The sequence below is a fragment of the Ambystoma mexicanum genome, chromosome 2q (assembly GCF_040938575.1).
Source record: "Ambystoma mexicanum isolate Mex_15411 chromosome 2q, UKY_AmexF1_1, whole genome shotgun sequence".
NCBI classification, from domain to species: Eukaryota; Metazoa; Chordata; class Amphibia; order Caudata; family Ambystomatidae; genus Ambystoma; species Ambystoma mexicanum.
The window spans coordinates 304,235,093-304,257,309 of record NC_090924.1 but is presented as its reverse complement, the minus strand read 5'-3'; the positions used below and the strand labels follow the sequence as shown (position 1 = coordinate 304,257,309).

Below are 22,217 nucleotides of genomic sequence, written 5' to 3'. Positions count from 1 at the left end.
GGAAGTATTCAAAGAGCTGGGAACGAACCCCCTGGTGGGGGAGAGAGTTACTTCCCCCACTCGGTTATTTAGTCCTCTGGAGAGGGGGAGCCACGAGGTACTTCGCAATTGAAGGAGAGAGTGAGAGCCCACCACGAAGACAGTAGGCTGCGAGAAACTGGGCAATGCTGCATAGGGGGTGACTGGGATACAGTCCAATACAGTGCGCAACGACCCACCGGAGAAGTAGAGGAGGCACGGACAAGGAACCTTCGGCGAAGCGGGACATATTCCGAGAACTTTGGGTGGGCCTCCCCAGTATAATGGAGCTGAGACCTATAGGGATACAGTAAGACCTGGTGTATCCCGGGAAGCCCCCGCTAAGGGAAGCGGGAGCGTGAGGCTATACTTGGCAACCTCAATAAGAGGTAAAGACCACAAGGTTTTTAGCCCAGGGGCTCTTGATGCCTGTAAAGGTATTTTTTTTTTTCCTTTCTTGGCCTCGTCAAGAGGACTGGGGGCAGCAACAGACTGGACTGGGCCAGCAGTGCCCCAGGCATAAACAATAGAAATATGAGCAGCATGACTACCAAATCCAAGAGTAAAGGCGGAAAGGGGGCATCAGCCATGGGGGACACGGTTGGCACACTCCCTGCAATCTGGCCAACGCACACCCCCAAGGAGGGCCCAGGTTCAGCTCGGGAGAAGTCGGGAGAGGATCCTTCTGCCCAGAGAATGGAGGAGGAGCAGAGTGTGATGTCAAGACAGGAATTTCTGGGGGAACTGCATGCCCTAAAGGCGAATTTGGTTAAGACCTTCCAAGACCTTTAATTTCAGTTAATGAGAACCGATCTTAATGATGCCCTAGGGGAGATAAGACAAGAGACGCGACAATTGGGGGAAAGGACAGATACCCTGGAAAAAGGCCTACAAGAGGTAGAGGGCGAAACTACAGCTAATAGCGAAGCAATAGAACGCCTGGACGTGGTTACAAGGACTCTCGAAGTTCATATGGAAGATCTAGAGAACAGGTCCCGCAGGGTCAACATCAGAGTGAAATCGCTGCCTGAGGCGGTCCTTAGTAAGGATTTGAAGGCAGTGCTCCGAGAGATATTTGCCGACATTCTGGGAGAAGAGAATCCTGAGCGGATTGAGCTGGACAGAGTGCATAGAACAGGGCGGATGATCAAAGGCCAGAAGGCGAGACCCAGAGATGTCCTGGCAGCTTTTGCTAGATATGCCCAGAAGGAAGAAGTTTTGAGGGCGGCTCGGAAGCGGGAGCCTATAATGTTCAAGGACCAGCAGATCGCACTATTTCAGGACTTGGCGAGTAGTACACTATTTAAAAGGAGACAGATGGGCCCACTGATGAGTGTTAAATGAAAAGGACAAACTGTACAAATGGACATTCCCGTTCGGCCTACTCTTCGAGTGGGAGGGAGTCCAGAAGCGCATTACATCCTTGCAAGAAGGGGCAGATATTCTTCGTATGGAGCTGGAGGATACTCGGCCAAGTCCAAACATACGAGGACCGCGGGGCGCCCCAGGTTGCAACAGTAGGAGAGAAGAGGAGAAAGGGAGGCGAAGAGGGCACGAGGCTGCTAAAAGATCCCCCAAGTGACGAAACTAATGGAACACGGGTTGGCTCTTGATCTGAGATGTTAACCAAAGGGGTGGTGGGCCTCAAAAGGGAAAACTGTGGCTACAGGGCTGGGAGAAGCAGCCATTTTGGGTACGGAAAGGGCGGGGATGCCCGAGTTGTGAGGAGGCGGGAAGGGAATATCCTTCTGGGGAGGGAGGGGAGAGGGTGGCAAGAGGAGATGGGGGGAGAGGATTGGGGGGGGGGCAAGGCATTCAAAGAAGGGGAGGGAGTGGGGGCAGGCGCGAACAGACAGGCCCAAGTTCTACATGTTATCTCCTTAAGTGGTCAACGCATAATGTGAGAGGGTTGAACTCCCCGCTAAAGAGGAAAAAGCTGGAGCTCTTTGCGAGGAAGGAAAAACCGGATATTATGCGGCTCCAGGAAACATATTTGGTATTAAAGGACCAAGGTAGATTAAGGCTGAGAGGCTTTGATCAAATTCTTCATGCCTCGGGTCCAAGTAAATCAAAAGGGGTAGCGTTGGCCATTAGGAATACGGTTGACTTTAGAGTCGAGGTAGTTACGAGAGATAAAGAGGGGAGATTTCTGGTAGTTAGGGGGAAGTATCAGGATGCACCTTATACGATTGCAGTGGTCTATGGCCCAAACTCAGGCCAGGAACAGTTTTTACTGCATGGGTGACCTGAACATCGCCTGGGACAGGGAGAGGGACAGAAACGGCAAAAGATTGAGAGGAGGCGGGGCGGTTATGTCGGCTGAATTGAAGGAAAAGATTGCTGGATTGGGACTGCGGGATGTGTGGAGGGAAGTAAAGGGAGAAGAGGAGGGGTACACCTTTCTATCTGGGGTTCACGGCTCTCAATCTCTAATTGATTATATATGGGTCTCGGTAGGGTTAGTGGGTGATATCCGGGAGATACAAACGGGTCCAATTGGTATAGCGGACCATAAGACGGTATCGATGAACTTGGAACTGGGCAAGAAGAGAAGGGGAATATGGGGCTGGAAATTTCCAGGCGCGGTCCTGAGGGACCCAGAGGTCCAGGGGGACATTGAGGAGACGATCAAGATTTTCTTTGCAGTCAATAGAAAGGAGGACAACAGTGAGGAGGTACGATGGGACGCATTCAAGGCTACAATTAGGGGCAACCTGATTGCAGCGTCTGCATATCGTGCCAAGCAATTGAAAGCCTTAGAGGCTCAATTGGAGTCCGAGGTAGAGACGGCTAGGCGGGCAGCGGGTGGGACCCCATCCCGGTTAGCCATGCGGGCTTACAGGAAAGCGCTGGGACAGTTAGAACTGTTGCGCAATAAGAAGGCGGAGGGCGCACTCCTTGCTGTGCGGCAAAAATACTATGCAAAGGCCAACAAAGCAGATACACTTTTGGCACGGCTCCTTAGGGGGAAAAGGGCGAGGAATGCCATTACGGCTTTAAGGGTAGGTAATGGGGAAAGGATCACAAAACGGGAAGAGTTGCAGGAGGCCATAGCAGGTTTTTATGAGTCCCTTTATGCGTCCCAACATCCCCCTGGCGAGGCGCAAGATATGTTCTTACAATCAGTGCACCTGCGAGAAATTAGTAATGAAACGAGGGAGGCCCTAAATCGTGAAATTACAGAGGAAGAGGTACGGGAGGTGATCAGAACCCTCCCTATCAACAAGGCCCCAGGCCCGGACGGATATACGGCTGCTTTTTATAAGATGTTTGTTACGCAGCTCGCCCCACAACTGACCTCGCTATTTAACTCGTTTCGGCAGTCCGGTAAAATCGCTCCATCAATGGAGGAAGCAAAAGTAACTCTCATTCTCAAACCACATAAAGACCCGGAAGAAAGATCAGCCTATCGCCCCATAGCTTTGATCAATCTGGATGCCAAGATCTATACTAAGATTTTGGCTAACTGGTGGAACGCTATCCTTCCCTTTTTAATTCACCGTGATCAAGCAGGGTTTATCCAAGGCCGGCAAACAGCGGACAATATTAGAAGGGTGGCCCACCTAGTTGAAAAGGTACAGAGAACGGCCATTCCCGCGGTTTTGGTGGCTCTTGATGCAGAAAAGGCGTTCGACCGCGTGGAGTGGACCTTTCTGTTTCGAGTAATGGAAAAAATGGGCATTAGAGGGGAATTTCTTACAATGGTTCAGGCCAATTACCGAACTCCGTCAATTAGAATAATGGTGAATGACACGGCCACCAGGAGGGTTGGTCTCCACAGGGGGACCAAACCGGGTTGCCCACTATCCCCTATCCTTTATGCGATTTACCTAGAACCACTGTTGCAAGCGATCAGGGAAAGCCCAGACATTAGGGGCATCCCGTTAGGGGGGAACAACAGAAAGTCGCAGCCTTTGCTGACGACATGCTCTTGATGGTGACATCAACAAGAGAATCGATCCAAGTCAGCCTGTCCCTTCTGGATAAATTTGGAGAGGCCTCGGGGCTCAAGGTTAATGCTAACAAATCAGAAATTTTAAACCTGACGCTTAGGGGACAGGAGCGTGATACGCTGCGGGGCTGTTCCCGCCTGCTATGGAGTCCGGGAGGAATCATATACTTAGGGGTGAGAATCACGGCAACTCTGGGTGGGTGGTACGCTGCGAACTTTCCCCCGCTCCTTAAAGCAATTAAGAGGGAATACCAAAGATGGAGAGGCCTCAGAGTATCATGGTTGGGGCGGATCGCAGCGGTAAAGATGGTCACACTCCCACGGCTGCTGTATTTATTCCAGGCGATCCCGCACCCGGTCCCCTCACACTTTTTTTAGGGATATGGGGACTCTGACCAAAGATTTTGTGTGGGAAGGGAAGAGACCAAGGGTAAGTGGTTCACTACTGATGGCTCCCAAGAAAGGTGGTGGTCTGGCTCTACCAAATTTCAGGCGGTATTATGAAGCAACTCAGTTACGCATTATTAGAGAGTGGCTAAAGGAGGAGGAGAGTCAGCAGGAAAAGATATGGGTGAGGATGGACAGGGCGGTGGCCCACCGTAGTCTCTCAGAGGTGCTTTGGCTACCTAAAGAACATAGGCCGAGACATCTATATGAGAGCACTATAACTAAATTAATGGCAGACATATGGGATAACTTGGTGGGCGCTAAGGGTATTAGTACGTATCCATCCCCATTTACGCCACTTTTCGGTAACGGTGACTTCACCCCGGGCCTGGAGAAAAGGGCATTTGAGAGGTGGCAGGAGGGAGGATGTAGGAAGTTATGTGACATGTTTCTAGAGGGGGAAATTCTGACTTTCGAGGAATGTAAGCGATTATTTGAAGTACAAGAAAGAGAAAGACTGAGGTACGCTCAGATAAGACATTGGGTACTTCACCCGGGAGTTAGGCAGGCTGCAACTAGGGAACCAACACAGTTTGAAAGATTTCTACTAACCAACGACGGATTGAAGGGTCTCATTTCCAATATTTACAAGATTTTGCATATCTCGAATAGGGACCCTCAATGGGCCTATATGCAGAAATGGGAAAAGAGGCTGGGGAGAGAAATCAGTGGGGCTGAGTGGGAAAGACTTTGGAGGAAGATACCCAAACTGGCGAGAGCATCTCAGCTCCAGGAAACATGGTATAAGCTCCTATTCGGGTGGCACTACACCCCGACCCGCCTGCATAAGATGTTTCCTTCAAGGCCGAGCAGTTGTTGGAGGGGATGTGGGTTAACAGGCACGGCAGAACATATCTGGTGGGAATGCCCCAGGATCGCACCGTTCTGGGGAGAAGTGCAAAGGGCACAGGAACAGGCCTTCGACCCGGGGGATACACGCACTCCAATACAGGTCCTTTTGGGCATTTGCGGGTCGCCTGAAGTGGGGAGAATTGGTGGTAGGGAGAAAGCGAGAGTGGTCTTGACGCTGGCTGCGATGTTGGTAATATCTCAGAGATGGAAGAGCCCTGAAGTACCAATGGAACAGGACTGATTGAGGAAGGTGTGGGACATTGTGGCCTTGGAGTGGGCAACTTACGCCATGGAAAATAAATTGCAGGGATTCGCAGCGGTCTGGGGGGAGATTATGACTTTTCTTAAGGGAGATTATAGGGTGATGTGGTGTCTGCAGCGCTTGAGACTATTGGAGCTATAATAGGGGGGAGAAACTGTTCGAAGAACGATGATGTGGATTTTGAATGCTCGTCACTTTGGGGGAGGGAAGGAGGGATGGGAAGGGTGGGTTTCTTTGTTTTGGAGTTGGTGTATTTTGCTGTAAAATTCAATAAAAAGTTTTCAAACAAAAAAAAAAAACATGTCCCTCAGTTTTTCACAGCCCCCCTCTTGCCACCTAACAAGTTATGTGCTCCCATGCTGGATGTAAGTTGAGGATTTCTAAATAAAGGCGTCAGTGGGGAGAGGGGAGGTGGTCAGCCCTGCCCGTCGTACCGACTCATCCCACGCCTCTCCCACCAGCACCTCTATTTCACTACACTGTTTGCTGGTCTATCTTCCTTTTGTCGCCGTAGGACCACCTCCAGTGGGGCTCCATGGGTCTCCACACCTTCCTCCTGTCGTCCCTAAACAAGTCGCTAATCACTTTGATCTGCGATGCAAAATAGTAAGCTGTGAAGTCTGGTTCTCCCAACCCTCCTTTATTCTTCAAGGTTCTCATGACTTGTCTCGACACCCTGTTTTTTTTGTGATTCCATATGAATGCACCCGTATGTATGTTTTGTAGGGCCCGGAAGTAAATGTTGGATACCCATACTGGCAATGCCATAAAATGATAGAGCAGCTTCGGTAGGATTACCATTTTTAACACATTGATCCTCCCTAAACACGATATTGATAGGGGTCCCCAGTCAGCTAGCATCTTTCTGATTTTATCCAACAGGGGCAGGTAGTTTGCGCTAAATGAAGTGCTTATCGTTTTAGTAATCATTATTGTAAACGACTGGCACTTTACCCCGTAATTTCACAGCAACCAATACTTTTGCCATTATGAGCATTTGTGCACTGCAAAATTGTTTCTGCACATTATTCAGTGGCACTCGCATTTGCTAAACCACGAGGCTTGGCTCTCCAACATGGCTGCTCTGCATCAGTAAGCTGCCTTGCATTGTTGTTGCTATACAGCCTATACAAGGCTGCCTAGGATTGGCTGGAGCCATCCTGTTTATCTTGTTTCCATTCGCCGGCCTGCCCTCTAAGGCTCAACCTCGAAGGCTCACTACCTGTCCTGAGCCTGTTTCAGTCACCAGCATCGGAAGGAGCAGGAGCCCTACTGCAGGAGCATCGCCCTCTTCCCAGATAGGCCCCACCACCACGGTAAGCCCCTGGGCTTTATTCCGATGCAACTAGCCTGATAAGTAAATTTCCAAAAATATCCAGGTTCGACTTGCACTTTACCCCGTAATTTCATAGCAACCAATACTTTTGCCATTACAAGCATTTGTGTACTGCAAAATCGTTTGTGCACATTATTGACCCATAAAGCATTAAACAATGCTTCCCCCAGCTACCTAGTAGACAGACTAAATAGAAGAACGTCCATTAGACTGACAAGAGCTGGTAATGCCAACTGCCATGTGGTACCGAGATTTAGACTCACCAAGATTGGCGGTAACAGTTTTCCCGTGAAGGCTGCCAAACTTTGGAACTCCTTGCCTCACGAGTTTAGAGTAGACCAACCATATCTACTCCTTAGAAAGAACTATATCAACATGGCTCAACTCTACTGACCACTAGCTATACTATCGTAATTTGCCTCATCTGGGCTGCCTTAGTCTATCTTCGTAACCTAGTGAAATGTGGAACCTAACCTGTTTAAAACCTGTACATCTGTATCTATACTGTGTGATACTGTTATATTGCCTCTGTAATTTTACCTGTAAATACATTTTGTCGTACTGTGAAATATTTTGTACCTTGTAAGCTTTGCACCTTCGTACTGCTGCGCCCTGTTACCTTTGGGTTTGGTGCGCATTAGAAATCAACAAGCAAACTATTCCTAAGTATTTTATGCCTTTATCACCCTCCTGTATGGAAGGGTTTCTTGGGCTTTGTGTGACAGAACCGTCGGGTTTAACGCCTCTGACTGTTAAACATTAATTTTTAATCCTGCTACCTCTCCAAACTGATGCAGTACCCGGTCAACTGCTCTGAAAGTCTTGTCTGGGTCCTTAATCATTAGCTGCAAGTCATCCGCGAATGCTGCGACACTGTGGTCTTTCCCGCCAAATGGAATACCTTTTATTTCCTCATTGGTCTGAATGGTGGCCAGAAGAGGCTCCAGGTGGATTGCATCAAATAGCAGGGAAAGGGGGCACCCCTGCTTTGTACCTCTCGAGACTGGGATGCTCTCGGAGAGCTGGCCATTAATTGCCAGTCGTAATCTGGGATAATGATGATTCACTTTTATCACTGCTAGGAATTTGACCCTAAATCCCATTTTTTCCCTGGCGTGGAAAAGAAACTGCCATTAACCCTCTCAAACGCTTTCTCAGCGTTCAGGGTCAGGATATTATTTTTTTTATTATTGTTTATGGTTTAAAAATAAACCTTTACAACATATTAAAAGTTTAAATTCATACAATTCTAAAACAACAAGAAAAGTAAAAAGAACCAAAAAAGGCAATGTTAGGCAAACAATTTTAAATCGAAATTAATCAGTCCAATTAATTATGTAAAAGATAAGTAATCGATTTAAAACAACATGCAACTGCTACTGCTAGCACATCAGACACATTTGGAGAATTTAAACATCTTTGTCGCACTGACTCGTCATTAGTCCGATTTACTAAAAGGAAAACATTTCCTAAATAGCTCATACGCAGATTTACCAAGGCTGGGCAGTTTATAATTAAATGTTTGACCATTTCTATACACTTGTGTATTTTACAGAATGTACACATTTTGTTTGTTCGTTTCAGTCAGCCTCCTTCTTTGTAGAATCTCACTAGTAGGAAGCAAGTTCAACCAAAATCGTAGGAACACTGCTCTACGGATATTACAGGGAAACACAATAAGGTACGGAGGAACTGTTAATCTTTTTTTAATATTCATCTGTCAGATGGCTCATAGACGAGTAACTATGAAATGTATCACTGTCTCCACCCAATCTTGATAATTGAGTCTGGTTTTAGATTAAGAAGATCTGAGTGTAGATATAGAGTATTTTATTGACCATAAAATACTCTTTATCGACACTCAGATCTTCTAGAAAATGAGTTGCTGTATATTCGCAAGTTTGACAAAATGTTTACTTTCTTTCCCCTCGGAATCAGTATCACGGCCTTACTCAATGACCCATATAGCGATGCATTTATAGGGGAAAGAAGCTTCAAATATAATTGCAGACAGTTCCACTGTACTCTATCTTAAAGATATTTACCCCAGCTCATATCTAATGGCTGTGATAGGAACGCAGTTTGGGACTCCCAGAATTCTCCAAAGTCTAGCCTCAGTCCGATCCAACCATTTTGGAACCACCCTGAAATACAATTCAACGCCATATATGATTTTAGGGATACATTTCCCTTCATAGAATTTTAGTGCCGGTTTGATCGAATAACGGCCACATTTTTGGTTTACGATCGCCATTTGTTTAGAGAGGAGAGAAGCCTTTTGAGTTAAGGTTTGTTGGAAATCAAGTGTAGAGGGGCCTGCCGAAAATTAAATAAATCATGCTTTGAGAGGGCGAGAGAATAAAGCCCATTACTCAGGCCACGCAAGCGGGGACATTTTCTTACCTCTATCAAAACGGAGAATTTTGGTCTTTGTGGAATTAATTAAAAGACCATTATCAGCTGCAAATTTAGAGAAAGCAGAAAGTAGCCTCCTTATGCCCATCCATGTCTGATCGAACAACAGGAAGTCGTCCGCATATGCTAACCAGGAAATTGTTTCCTCGCCCAACTTGGGAGAAACCAAAGAATCCATCCTTAACTACATCAGGACATCTGATACGTACAAATTAAATAGAAATGGAGCAAATTTACAACCCTGCCTTAAGCCGAACGGAGTAGGAATGAAGTCTGACAAAAGGCCATCTCTGTTCAACCAAACCCTCGCTCCCGAGTTCTCATGCAGGGCCATAATAAGCTTTAACATGCCTCTAGGCATTCCCCAGGAGTCCAATTTCCACCACAGGCGTCTACGATCTACTCGATCTAATGCTCATGAGAGGTCTATCGAGGTGACATAGGAAGTGGATATTTTATCTGACAATTAACTTTCCTGAATGGCACTTACCACCAAACCATTAAGATTGGCAGAGTGACCTCCACGGAAGCCTGTTTGGAAATGTGTAAACCTATTACCATCATTTGCCCTAGCCTCTAGATGGGCCACCAAGAGGAATGCATAGATCTTGCTATCCGAATCCAAAAGGAATATTGGTCTGGAATTCCCTGGATCCGATCTTGCACCCCTCTTGAATATAGGCACCACTATGGCTATATGCCAAGCCAGGGGGGAAGTGCGTTTAGTTCATTTATGCAGTTAAAAAGAATGGCCAGAGCATTTGTCCAATTAAAGGGGTCAGCCCTAAAGTGCTATTAGTTAATCCATTCGGGCCATCAGCCCTAGAGGGCTTACAGGACCTAATCAGATCGCCTATCCTTTCAATGTCAGCCCTCAGCACAAATCCTACCGGAACTTCGGTAAATGATCTTAAAACCAGAGATTCCTGTCTCACTTTCCCCAGAGAATAGAGTTCAGAGAAGTAATGAACCCAGTCTTCCTCCAAGACTATTGGATTGGGACAGTAGTAGTGGAACGTTGAGACCATTAATCAGTGACCAAAATGTACCTGCGTCCTTGCTAATAAGAACCTGAAGCATGTTTTCTGCATCTCTTTTCATGAGTTCAGCTTTCCTATGCTCACAGAAACTCTTAAATCTTTGTTTTATTAATGTAATATTTTCGACTTGTGATTTGCTTAGCCTTCCCCCACCCCTAAGTGCTTTCATTTTGCGCCTCATACCTGATTTCCTAATGGTGAGCATTTCATTGTATACGTGCAAATGTCTCCAAGGGTGGTGCCTTACCTCCTTACTTTCCCCCATAACTAGATTCATCATTGGTTCCACTATGGTCGTATTGAACTGGGGTCTTCCAGCCCTTTAGGATGAGGTAGCAGTACCCTTGAGATGGATGGGGATGCAGAAGTTACTCAAACATCAATAATCAAAACGACTCAACTTGTTGGCAAAAGGATAACTGTTTTAATATCAATTATCTAAAACGGGGAGTACAACAGACATCAACGGACATCTCAGCGTAAGATTTCTCAATGCATCTTTAAAAAATAAGCATTCTTTTATAGCAAAAAATCATCATAGGTGATGTCAGCCTACGTATTACTAACTACATCTTACATGGTAAACTACAAAAGCCTAGTGGCAAGTGTGATAGTTTCTAAGGGAACATATAAGTATACGATCCATACTCTTCTAAAAGGGTGAAGAAATATGATAGGTTTCTTAACATCAGGTGGGGCAACTAAGCCCTCCCCTAAAACAGGTCACTAGGAACGTCACTAAATACACAACGTCCCATTAGCTACACAAACCATAGGACCCTTAATCATGCCGTCCCCTATCTTTAGTTGGGCCTCTAACCTCCATCAGTACTTTTCCACCTACGTCTAGCAGCATGCAGACTGGGCTTCCAGGTGCTGGTGAGCTAGTCTTCAACCATGAGGACGCCTGAGGGACGCCTGTACGCAGCACTACCGGCAGCACAGCTGAGGATACAATGCCTACCAGGCCTCGTCCTGAGGTGCAGGGTAGGCCTCAAGCTCCACTGCCAAGAGTCTTGGAGGAGGCTGGGCCCAGCATGGCAAGCACCATGATGCAGGCATGTGGCTTGCAGCCCAACAAGATGGTTGCTGCACCAGACAAAATGGCTGCTCATCTGATACGGCACCCTGGTGTGGAGCAGGTGGGAGAACGAGTTTCAAGGTGGAACAGGTCTTCACCAGGTACGTGGCCTACTGCATATCCTTCAGCGTCGCAGGGCAGATACACCCCGCAGACAACAAGGCAGAGTGCGCCCAGACCTCAGCAACCTCAGGGCCCTACTCCTACGCCACCTAGCGCCCCACCGGCCTGTGAGGACAGATTCTTCGAGAAATTTCTCACACTTATGAGATCCCCTCAGATGGGCACCATCCTTCCGGATGTGATCAGGGACATGCTACCTCCTGTCCTGTCCCCGGCACCCATAGTCATTCCTCCTATGGTTCCAGCACCTCAGGCCCCTGCGCAGCCTCTGCTACCCACGCCGGCACTCGTGCTTCCGACTCCTCTGCCACCTGCACCACAGGCGGTTCCATAACGGCCTGTGGCACTGGTCGCCACACCGCAACCTGCGGCACCCAGTACTCCTCCTCTGGTCCCTGACCAGTCGGACACCCTGGTGGACACCGACAAAGAGGAAGACCCCGACACGCCGTCTTCAGCCAAGGTTTTCCATTAACGGCTTGCGGGTCTGGCCGAATACTTGGGACTTCCGCAACCCAAAGTTGAAAAACCAAGGCGGGGGTCCTGGCCGAAGTACGCACTCCGCGCCCCGCGGCTAGAACAGGGATTCTGATGCAAATGGACGTGGTCACCTTGGCCAAGAAAGAATGGCTGAAACCCCCTTCGGCGCAGCCCGCCAATCGGCGCGTCGATGCCAAGTACAGGAAATTGGAGGGGGATACACTCTTGCTGTCGGCACACCCTCAAATGCACTCTTCGGTGATTGCTGCGGCCTCCATCCACTCTAAGCCCCAGTCTTAATCGGGCACCTCGTCTTCGGCCCTTCTAGGCAAGGAGGAGAAGATCTTGGAGGCGTATGCAAAGAAGGTCTACTCCAAGGCCTCTCTGCGCCTTCGGCAGGCGAATGCGGAGGCCATGCTCACAGCCCTTAACCAGAGGCTTTGGCAGGAAATAGCCGACTTCCTGCTGGAACGTCCGGTACACAGTCGGGCACACTTCAGGGCAGGGCTGGCAGAAGCAAAGTTGGTGGCCCAAGACATCATGGAGTCCACAATGACGTATATAGACACCTCACGCTGTGCCATCTGCATCACCACGGACATGAGGAGGACTGTCTGGCTGCAGGCTACCAAGTTTAACCCAGATGTCCAGGAGCACATATTGGACCTCCCATTCAAGGGTAGCAACCTCTTCCATTCCACCACCGATGAGGAACTTGAGAAGAAAAACATTTCCCAGATTGCAGAATCCTTATCTATCTTCACGTAGTCCATGCCCAAGACATACATCCAGATGAACACACGTAGGGGAGTCCCCCGAAAGAACCATTCAGCAACTAATTTGATAGCCCAGTTTTAGCTCATACTAGGCCCCATTCCATATGCTGTTTTAATCACCACACAGAATGTAAAATATAATAGTGTTTGTCATTTTGTACAAAAAAGTAATAATTTATTACATAGGCCATTGGTCCTACGTTTACACAAAAATATAAAAAAAGCCACATGAATACATATATCAATATGGGAGATGTATATATATACATCTGATGGCATTTTAATGATTTAATCATGAAACAAAAGGTGACACAAAGACAATTCCATAGTATGGAGGAAAGAGGGCACAAACCACTGTCTTCCTGGCCCTATCTGGCTAATAAGTCACAGAAGTCCTCCAAAACATAGTGTCACCTAATACATATTCTAAAATTGATTATGCATGACAAGAATTGTACTTGACTAAAAATACACATCCCAGGTCGACGTCCATAGTGGCGATGTTGAACCACATAGCATAACTCGTTGGTACAGAGTGATGCAAAGGACGTTTCGGCAGGACATCAGTTATACTGCCTTCGTCAGGACCCCAAAGGAGATGGAGCTCTGTAGATGTGATAAAGATTTAGCTTTACTATCAAATGAATAAAAAACATGTTGTAAAATCAGTGCCTATAAAAACGGCTGCTGAAGAAATTAAATTATCGAAACGTGAGGCTAAAAGAAAAAAACCTCCACCAACGCAACACCAAACTACTGTGTACAGAGAAAAAAACACAACACCTACCCAGTGTGGTGATATCTCCATTGAGAGCACCCTCACCTGAAAACGGTGAAGGGCAAGAGAAAATGAAAACAACCAATGAAATAAGATCCCCAACAAGGTTGTGTGTGGTGATCCTGTGCCCAAAGACCGGTGTGTCGAGTGCCCCAAAAGACCGAACCCAAGGCTAAAAGCCTGGTAGCGCCCCAAAGCAGTGTATATGTAGAAAAAGAGAGGAGGAAGGGGCTGAATGGGCCCTCAACTTACTTAGAGAAAAGAAACGGTCCTCCAGAAGTGAAGTTGCTGCCACCGAGGCGGCGTAAAGGCAAAAGAACCTCCTGGTCTGCAGACATAGGGACAAGAAAAGCATAGAACAATGACGCCCTAGTCAAAGGGGGAGATTTTGACCCAAAATGGACTACAAATCTAACCCTGAGCCCTGCAAGGAACCCCACCCATGCACACCTAGATGAGGGGACTGGGTGTGCCCTCAACGGGTATGCCTCTGTTGACTGTCATGTGGATCAAACGTCCATGTAGCCAAATTCAGTGGTCCAGGGCAACTGTATAGTTGGGCGTCCTCCCGTAAACGTTCCTAGGCTGGAAACAAACAAAGGAACAGAAAAAGCCAGATTAACTTGGCTATGGAATCATGAATAGAGGATCTATACGTGCCAATCGCTCATAGTTAATGAACATTTCACAGCTTGGAAATACATCCAGACACACCAGCATTCCGAGAAGGGGCGGGTCTTCGGCAGCTTCCAGGAACGAAGGTCCGGTCAGCCAGACCGGTCTAAAAGTCAGCACCCCTGCAAACACAAGTTGGGGAATAATTAATTCTTTCATTCCCCCTCCTCAGCGGGAAAGAAGGCATGACATTCCCCTCGGGAGGGAGAGGAGGAGAGGAAGAGGAGAGGGAGGGAGGAAGAGAGAGAGAGGGGGAGAGAGAGAGAGAGGGAGAGAGACAGAGAGAGAGGGAGAGAGACAGAGAGGGAGAGAGACAGAGAGGGAGAGAGACAGAGGGAGAGAGAGAGAGGGAGAGAAAGAGGGAGGGAGGGAGAGAGAGAGAGAGGGACTTGACCTTCATGCACCCCATTGGCGCAACCCTGGATTCGATCCGTAGTGTCCACGGGCTACCGCCTTCTGTTTCCTCCCTCTCCTCCACTCCCACAGGTTGGGACAACAACTCTTTTGGCGAAAAATTTGACCGCTCGTAGAGAGACGAGCAGTGGAAGAATTTCCGACCTCCCAGTGGGGCTCGGGCTTCTACTCCAGGATTTTCACCATACACAAGAACCACCAGGCGGGCCTGAGAGTTGTTGGACTTTTCCACCCTGAACCTTTCCCTCCCTCTTCAAAAGTTCAAGATGGTTACCACAGCGCTTATTGCGGTGACACTGTGCAAGGAAGACTGGATGTGCTCCCTGATCTGAAGGACGCGTACCTACACGTCCCGATTTGGCAGCCTCATCGGTCCTTCCTGAGGTTCAGGATCATGAGATTCCATTTCCAATACAAGGTTCTACCCTTTGGCCTCAATTCTGCCCCCATGGTCTTCACCAAGCTTATGAATGCAGTGGCATCCCTTCTCAGAGCCCAGGGTCACCATGTCTACCCGTTCCTAGACGACTGGCTCGTCAGGACCAGATCCTCAGAGGTGTTCCACCACACCTCCTCCGCCCTTGTGAAAACGCTACATGAATTGGGATTTTCCATCAATCTCAAGAAGTCACAGCTGCAGCCGACGCAGAGTCTGGCTTTCCTGAGCCTCATCTGGGACACAAGCCCCGAGAGAGTTTTTCCCCGTAAGAGATCACAGCCATCAAGAGGGCGATGGGTCATTTTCTCAACAGAGTGGTGACCTCAGTATGGTCGTACTAACACCTCTTGGGTATCATGGCGGCATGTCTACCGGCAGTGCCTTATTCAAGGCTCAAAATGAGAAGATTGCAGCTGCACTTCGCAGCCTGATGGAGTCAGGAGCGGGTTTCCCAGGCGGAACTTGTCAGCATTCCTCCCTTTCTCCCCCAGGACCTTGTCTGGTGGAGCACGGACCGCAACTTGCAGATAGGTAGACCCTTCCGGCAATCGGCACCACAGCTTGCCATCACCATGGATTCCTCCTTGGAGGGCTACCCTGGACAACCACAGCATCCATGGAGTCTGGTCCCTTCAGGAACATGAGGCCCAAATCAGTGGGCTAGAGCTCAAGGCGATCTGGCCCGCTCTCAAGGCCTCCCTACTGAATATCAGTGGTAAGACGATCCTCATTTAAACTGACAATTCCACCAGCAACTATTACATCAACGAGCAGGGTGGCACCAGATCTCCTCCACTATGCAGCCTGACTGTCAGCATTTGGGAGTGAGCTCTTGAGAGCAATGTTCACTTGAGGGCAATCCACCTCCCTGGGGAGTCCAACCTGGAGGCGGATAATTAAGAATGGCAGCTGAATGATCATGTCCTTCAGGGGATCTACAGCAGATGGGGGTAGCCCAAGGTGGATCTGTTTACCACCTGGTACAACAGGAAGTGCCCCCAGTTTGCATCCTGGCAGGGACAAGGCCTAGGCTCCCTGGGCAACGGTTTACAGTTTCAGTGGAACAGCATGAACGCATATGCATTTCCACCCACTCCCCTGGTCCACAGGGTGATCTGCAAGATAAGTGAGTCCCGACACGTCAGCATAATTCTGGTAGCTAGTACTCGCTGGACGACATGCTATCCTTCTCTGCACACCTCGCCCACTCGGAGCTTACTTGAACTTGGAGGAGGACGTTTTCTCTTCCTCCAACACGGTGGTTAAGAGACATTTGCCGAGCCTCACCAGGCTCTACCCGCCTATCAAGAAGCCACACCCCTTGTGGGACCTCAACATAGTGTTGGGCACCTTGGCGCATAAACCTTTTGAGCCAATGGCGTCCGCAAACATCAGACTGGTCCCCATTAAGACAGCCCTATAGGTGGGCCTTACATCTGCACGCTGTGTCAGCAAGATACAAGTTCTTGCTGCTTCCAAGCCCTACACTACCTTTCATAGGGACAAATTGGTCCTTAGAACGCATCCCCCATTCTTGCCTAAGTTAGTCTCTTCGTTCCACCTAAATGAAGAGATAGTATTACCCGCAGGGACCTGCACTGTGTGGATGTTATGCGCGCTCTAAAATTCTAAATTGATAGAACCAAGAGCTTCTGCAAATCGGATGTTCACTTCGTCACCTTCGGCTGGTCAAAGCCAGGATATTAGGCTTCTACTCACCGTAGTGACTAACGTACTCCTAATCTCCTTCCCTACACACGTCCCACCATCCTCCCACCTAATAAAACTGGTGTAATTAGGCAATGGTAACATTGTCGACGGGTCAATGAGGATTGAGGAGTGATGCCGGTGAGCAGAGTCAAGGGAGCCATGCTCCCAGGGCCGCTCCTAAATTTAAGGGGGAAGAAGATTTTTTTTCTTGTGAAAAAGCTTCTGTCTCCTGTCCCTAGCGAGGGACGGCCATGCAGTATGGAGGAAAGGGGACTATGGTCTAGGAGTACATTAGTCACTACGGTGAGTAACTTATAATTTTTTGGTCTCACAAGCTCCTTCATTTTAATTATCTTCCAGTGGATCATTGCTTAACGCCACACTCCCGGGCAGATAACATGCAGTAAATAAAGTTATACAAGTGTACATACCTCGTAAAAACAAGCTTTGGCGATGCCAACAGTTTGGGCATTTATGTAGGCATGGGAAAAGCACTTGCCAGACACTGCCTTCGTACTATTAACTGCACATTGATTGTAGTAGGTTCAAAATGGTGCAAGCACCTAGGCATCTAATAGCAGTGCCTGGTAAATGCTGAATACTTATACTTGAGTGTAATGGATCACTACGAGCAGGAGTTAAGTTAACGAAAATTTGTCTTTATTGACTTCAAAATTGTAACAAAAGAAATTAAGTTGGGTAAGAACCCCTGTTTAGAGTTCAAAGTTTGTTATCAGCAGGCTTGGTAAGAGCATAAGGGAAAAACCTTAGTTCAGTCTTCATATGCCCACTGGAACCTCTCGGCTGCTTCCTCACTCTGCTGGCCTCTGCAACAGAAAGGAAACGAATCTGTCAGTTTTTTTCTTTTCTCCTCCCTTATATAGGGGCTTGGACAATTCCACCCAATCGGGATGCTTCCCCGCCCGAAAGTTTGAAAAGCCCCTCCAAGCCCCGCCCCCTTCCCTGGGGGATCCTGGTCGTCATAATGGAGCCCGCACTGGTGCCTCGTGGAGAACGCTGGTTTTCATTGTAAAAGTACACGGTAAGTTCTGTGATACAGTAATGCTGTTTTCTACAGTTTTCTGTGGCGCGCTCTTTTGTTTATTCACACGCTCGTATGGTTTTCTGTTCCGGTCATTATAACTGCGGTTTGACTTCGAAAGGAACTTGCCAACCTTAAACTGGAAACAAGTTTTTCCCTCGGCTGCCTGAGCCGGCGTTTATATGAAGTCTGTACTTGTACGGCCGCAGCCGTGAATATCAGGGCCTGTGTGTGTTTCATTTTCCGGACCCAGCACTGTTTTATTTTCTGTCTCTTGTCCCCACCAATCCTCCTTTGGGTTTTCCGTGTCTGGCGCTTCTGTCAGGTTGTCACATTGAGCTAAAACTGTTGGTTTAGCCAATTCCGTTTTTTAATAGGACTTCAGTGAAGGACATGCACAGTGCTTATAAATCGAGCGTCTGAATGCAGACCTGGTTAAACCATTTTTATTACACTAGTAGCGGGCTTACTGCCCCAATTAAGTCATTAACTCTCAGAAGGCTGCTTTGAAAAAATACTGGCAGGCACTTCAAGTATAAAGTTTGACGGTACAGCTTGATTCAAGCAAGCTCAAAGAGGTCCCATGAGGGGGTAGTTTGGGCAGCAACTGGCTGGGAATGGCCATATGGATTACCATGGCCATGGGCAGTGAATGGGTGGGCAAATAACCAAAAAACACCTACAAGCTGTATGTCCCTCATTTCCCTTTTCTCCCTACCTGTACTCCAATGAAATAGTTTTGGCTTATAGGTGTTGCAAGCAACACCTAATAGCCCAAACCAGTAACAAAAGTGCAGACCTGCAAAAGTCTGCAGAGACTACTCTACTTCCGGTAGAGCTGAGCGCTTCCGAGGCTGTTATGTACTGCTCTTGACAAGATAGCCAGCACGCCATCTATTACAGTGGGATTCACAAGGATGCAAACAAACTCCAAAAGAACGGTCGCCCCGCAGAGACTGCTCCACTTTGTGTAGCGCATCCAAGGCTGTTACGCAGTGAGCTTGTCCAATATGCCAAAATGCGATTATGGAATTGTCCCCTGCAGACCTGGTTAAGACATTTTTATTACACCAGTAGCATGTTAACAACCCCAATTAAGTCATTCATTCTTAGACACCATTGAAAAAACACTTGCAGGCACTTCAAGTGCAAGTTTTGTTGGTAAGGCTTGCTTAAAGCATGCTCAAAGAGTTCCCATGAGGAGGTATTTTGGGCGGACAGGGGCAGGAACTGGGTGCGGATGGCCATGGGCATTTTTCGTGGCCATGGGCAGTCAATGGGTGGGCAAATAACCAAACACCTACAAGCTTTGTGTCCCTCCTCGTATGCCATTTCTCCATATCTGCACTCTAATGCAATAGTTTTGGCTTACAGATGATACGAAAGCACCACCTACTAGCCCAAAATAAACAGAGCTGCACAGAACAAACTGTTCCTGTGCACAGAGTAGGGCCTGTCAATCGTGTAGAAATGGGAAGTTCAATAGATGATTCCCAGCTTACTGTACATTTCTCTCTCATGTACACTTCACTGAAGAGTTCTGCGTCTGTCATCTGATTTCTATAACCTATAATCATAGGATACCTCTTAGGAGAGCTTGCAAGAGATTTGCATTCACCCCACAGCCCTTGCCCTTGGTCCGTTCCCTTTATTCCTAACACATACTTTCCAAAGTGTGCGGTTTGTCTTTCTGTCTTCTAGGCCGTTGTACGTTTCCATCCAAAAGAGTAACTTATTTAAAAATCTAGTGACATGAGTCTACAGACAGAACATCCCTAGAATTGTGCTACACATTGTTTTAAAAGCAAGATGCGCAGAATCTAATAAAGATACAAACATTTCAAAATATTGTAAAATCTTTCAACCTCTGTAAGACTTGGTAGGTTTCGCAGCAGATTCTGGTTACCCGCTGTAATTTCAATCTCTAGTTTTTCTAGTCCATCATTTTTATTCTGTAGATTTCTTTCCCACTGGCATTGCAGGGTAAAGGAATGCACTTGGTGTAATGATCTCTTAAAAAAAAAAGAGCAGGTCAGTAAAACCAAAAACAATTAACGGGTCTCACATTTTGCAGTCCTTTTTCAGACTTTGAGTCTCAGGAAGTCGAGCACTGGTGCAGTGCCCATTCCAAACATGTTTCTCTTTCAAAAAGAGCTTAATGTGAGACCACCTGGTGAAAGCTGTCTTACCTTTTGACCAGTTGAGCGATCTCTGCTACTGTAGGAGTCGTGTTGAGGTACCCGTGTACATGGAATGTCTTTGTGTTAGAAATGAGCTCTTGAGTTCCTATATCGCCCATGTACTCATACTCATTTAGCGACCTCAAAAGGATGAAAGGCTGAGTTGAGGTGTTCAAGAACAGATTAAATCAGTGACTCACGCCCTGAAGTGTGCCTGAAACAAACCTTTAATGAGTCTAGCAAATATTGCAGAGAATTCTGCAAAGACACATTTGTTATTCCTGTTCTTTCTTATGTAAGGTCAATACTCATGTGGCTCTTTGTTTTTGGAGTGGTTGGCTTTCTTGCTCATGTCACTTAAAAAAACATAGGGTTCAAAAATAGTTCCAAAAATAGAAATAACAAATGTGTCTTTGCGGAATTCTATGCAATAATTGCTAAACTCATTAAAGACCCCAACACGGAACGGAAACTGCACTTATCGACCTTAAAGCACAAATAGACGCCTTGAGGGACAATGGCAAGACAGAACTACTACTACTCCTTGGTCACTCAGCTGCGTTCGACCTGGTCGACCATAAGATTCTCAGCAACCACTTGGACTCTGCCGCTCACTTCTCACAAGAAGCTATTGGATGGATTCAATCCTTCCTTGACAATAGAACAATATGGGTTTTCTCACCTTTAGCAGCTGCTGATCCCAAACCCATCACCTGCGCTGTGCCCCAGGGCTCCTGTGTTTCGCCTACTCTGTACAACATCTTTACAAAGCCCCTTTTTGATGATCAAGATGGCCTGGGTATCACCTACACTAACTATGCAGATGATACACAGATCCTCAACCCGCTGACGGGAGATTACAACAAGGATTTGGCCTTTGTGAACAGAGTGTACCTCATCATCCAGGCATGGATGGCATCTCATGGTCTATGCCTGAATGATGACAAAACGGAACTCCTCATTCTCGGCACTTCTGCTAACCTCAATAAAGTAGGCCATCTCTTCTTGTATTTCAAAATAGATAATAACATCACAGTAGCCAAGGAAGTCAGAACTCTTTGATTCTATCTAGACTCTACTCTGAACTTCAAAAAACAAGTCAACGCCATGGCTTCGGCTACTGCTTATACCTGCAAACTAATCGGAGTAGCCAAGCCCTTCCTTTCATCCAATAACTGCATTACCCTAGCAAGAGCCCTTGTGTTATCCAAACTGGATTACTGCAATGCCTTGTATCTAGGGAGCAACAAATACATCAGCAATAAGATCCAAATTCTACAAAATAATGCCCTTGGAGCTGCCAAGTATTCCCAAGAAAGCCCACATATCTGACCTCCGAAGATCCAACAACTAACTGGCTATCCACAAAAGACAAAATTCTCCTCAAAACAGTCTCCCTGACAAATAAATGCTTACACCATGCCGCCCCACAATACCTCATTGCCAGATTCTCGTGACAATCCTCCATCCGTCCTTCGAGAACAGCCAACGCCAACCTCCTACTAGTGCCCAGATTCAAACGCATGAAGACTGGTGGAAACAGTTTCCCGGTCAAAGCTGCCCAATACTGGAACTCGCTCCCTCCTTTCTTAAGGGAAGACCTACCTTATCTTCATTTTAGATCCAAGGAAAATGACATCTGACACTCTACTACACCTTGATATATTTTCTGCCCTGTCTGTATGTAGTGTATATAATGGCCTTGTGATGTTTCCTGCCATATTCTGTATAAAATGTATGACATCTGACACACTACTACAATCAGATTACATTACCTGCCCTGTCTGCACATACTGTATATAATTGTTTCGTGATGTCTCCTACCATAATGTGTATAAAATGTATGATATTCCACAGCAATGTAACCAAACCTGAACAACCCTCTTTATGCCTTTTGCGCCCTGATACCCTCGGGTCTGGTGCGCACTATAAATATTAAAACAAACAAACAAAGGTTTGTTTCAGGCACACTTCAGGGCGTGAGTCACTGATTTAGTCTGTTCTTGACCACCTCAACTCAGCCTTTAATTCTTCTGAGGTCGCTAAATGAGTACCAACACAGGTTGAGTGATATTGTATGTATATTTGTTCTGTATAGCGCTTAAGCGTAAGTGCTATATAATAACACATCATCATTTGCCTTTGGACGTGTGCTTGCATTCACAGTGATTTGGTAATATGTGCCTATACACACTAT

The 22,217-nt window shown here is 47.1% G+C and overlaps 1 protein-coding gene across 2 annotated transcripts in view; it reads left to right on the top strand.

Moving 5' to 3' along the window:
- Positions 1-22,217, top strand: part of CHTF18 (chromosome transmission fidelity factor 18) — a 1,093,968-nt gene that overhangs the window by 1,010,896 nt on the left and 60,855 nt on the right. The gene's annotated exons all lie outside the window — the stretch shown is intronic.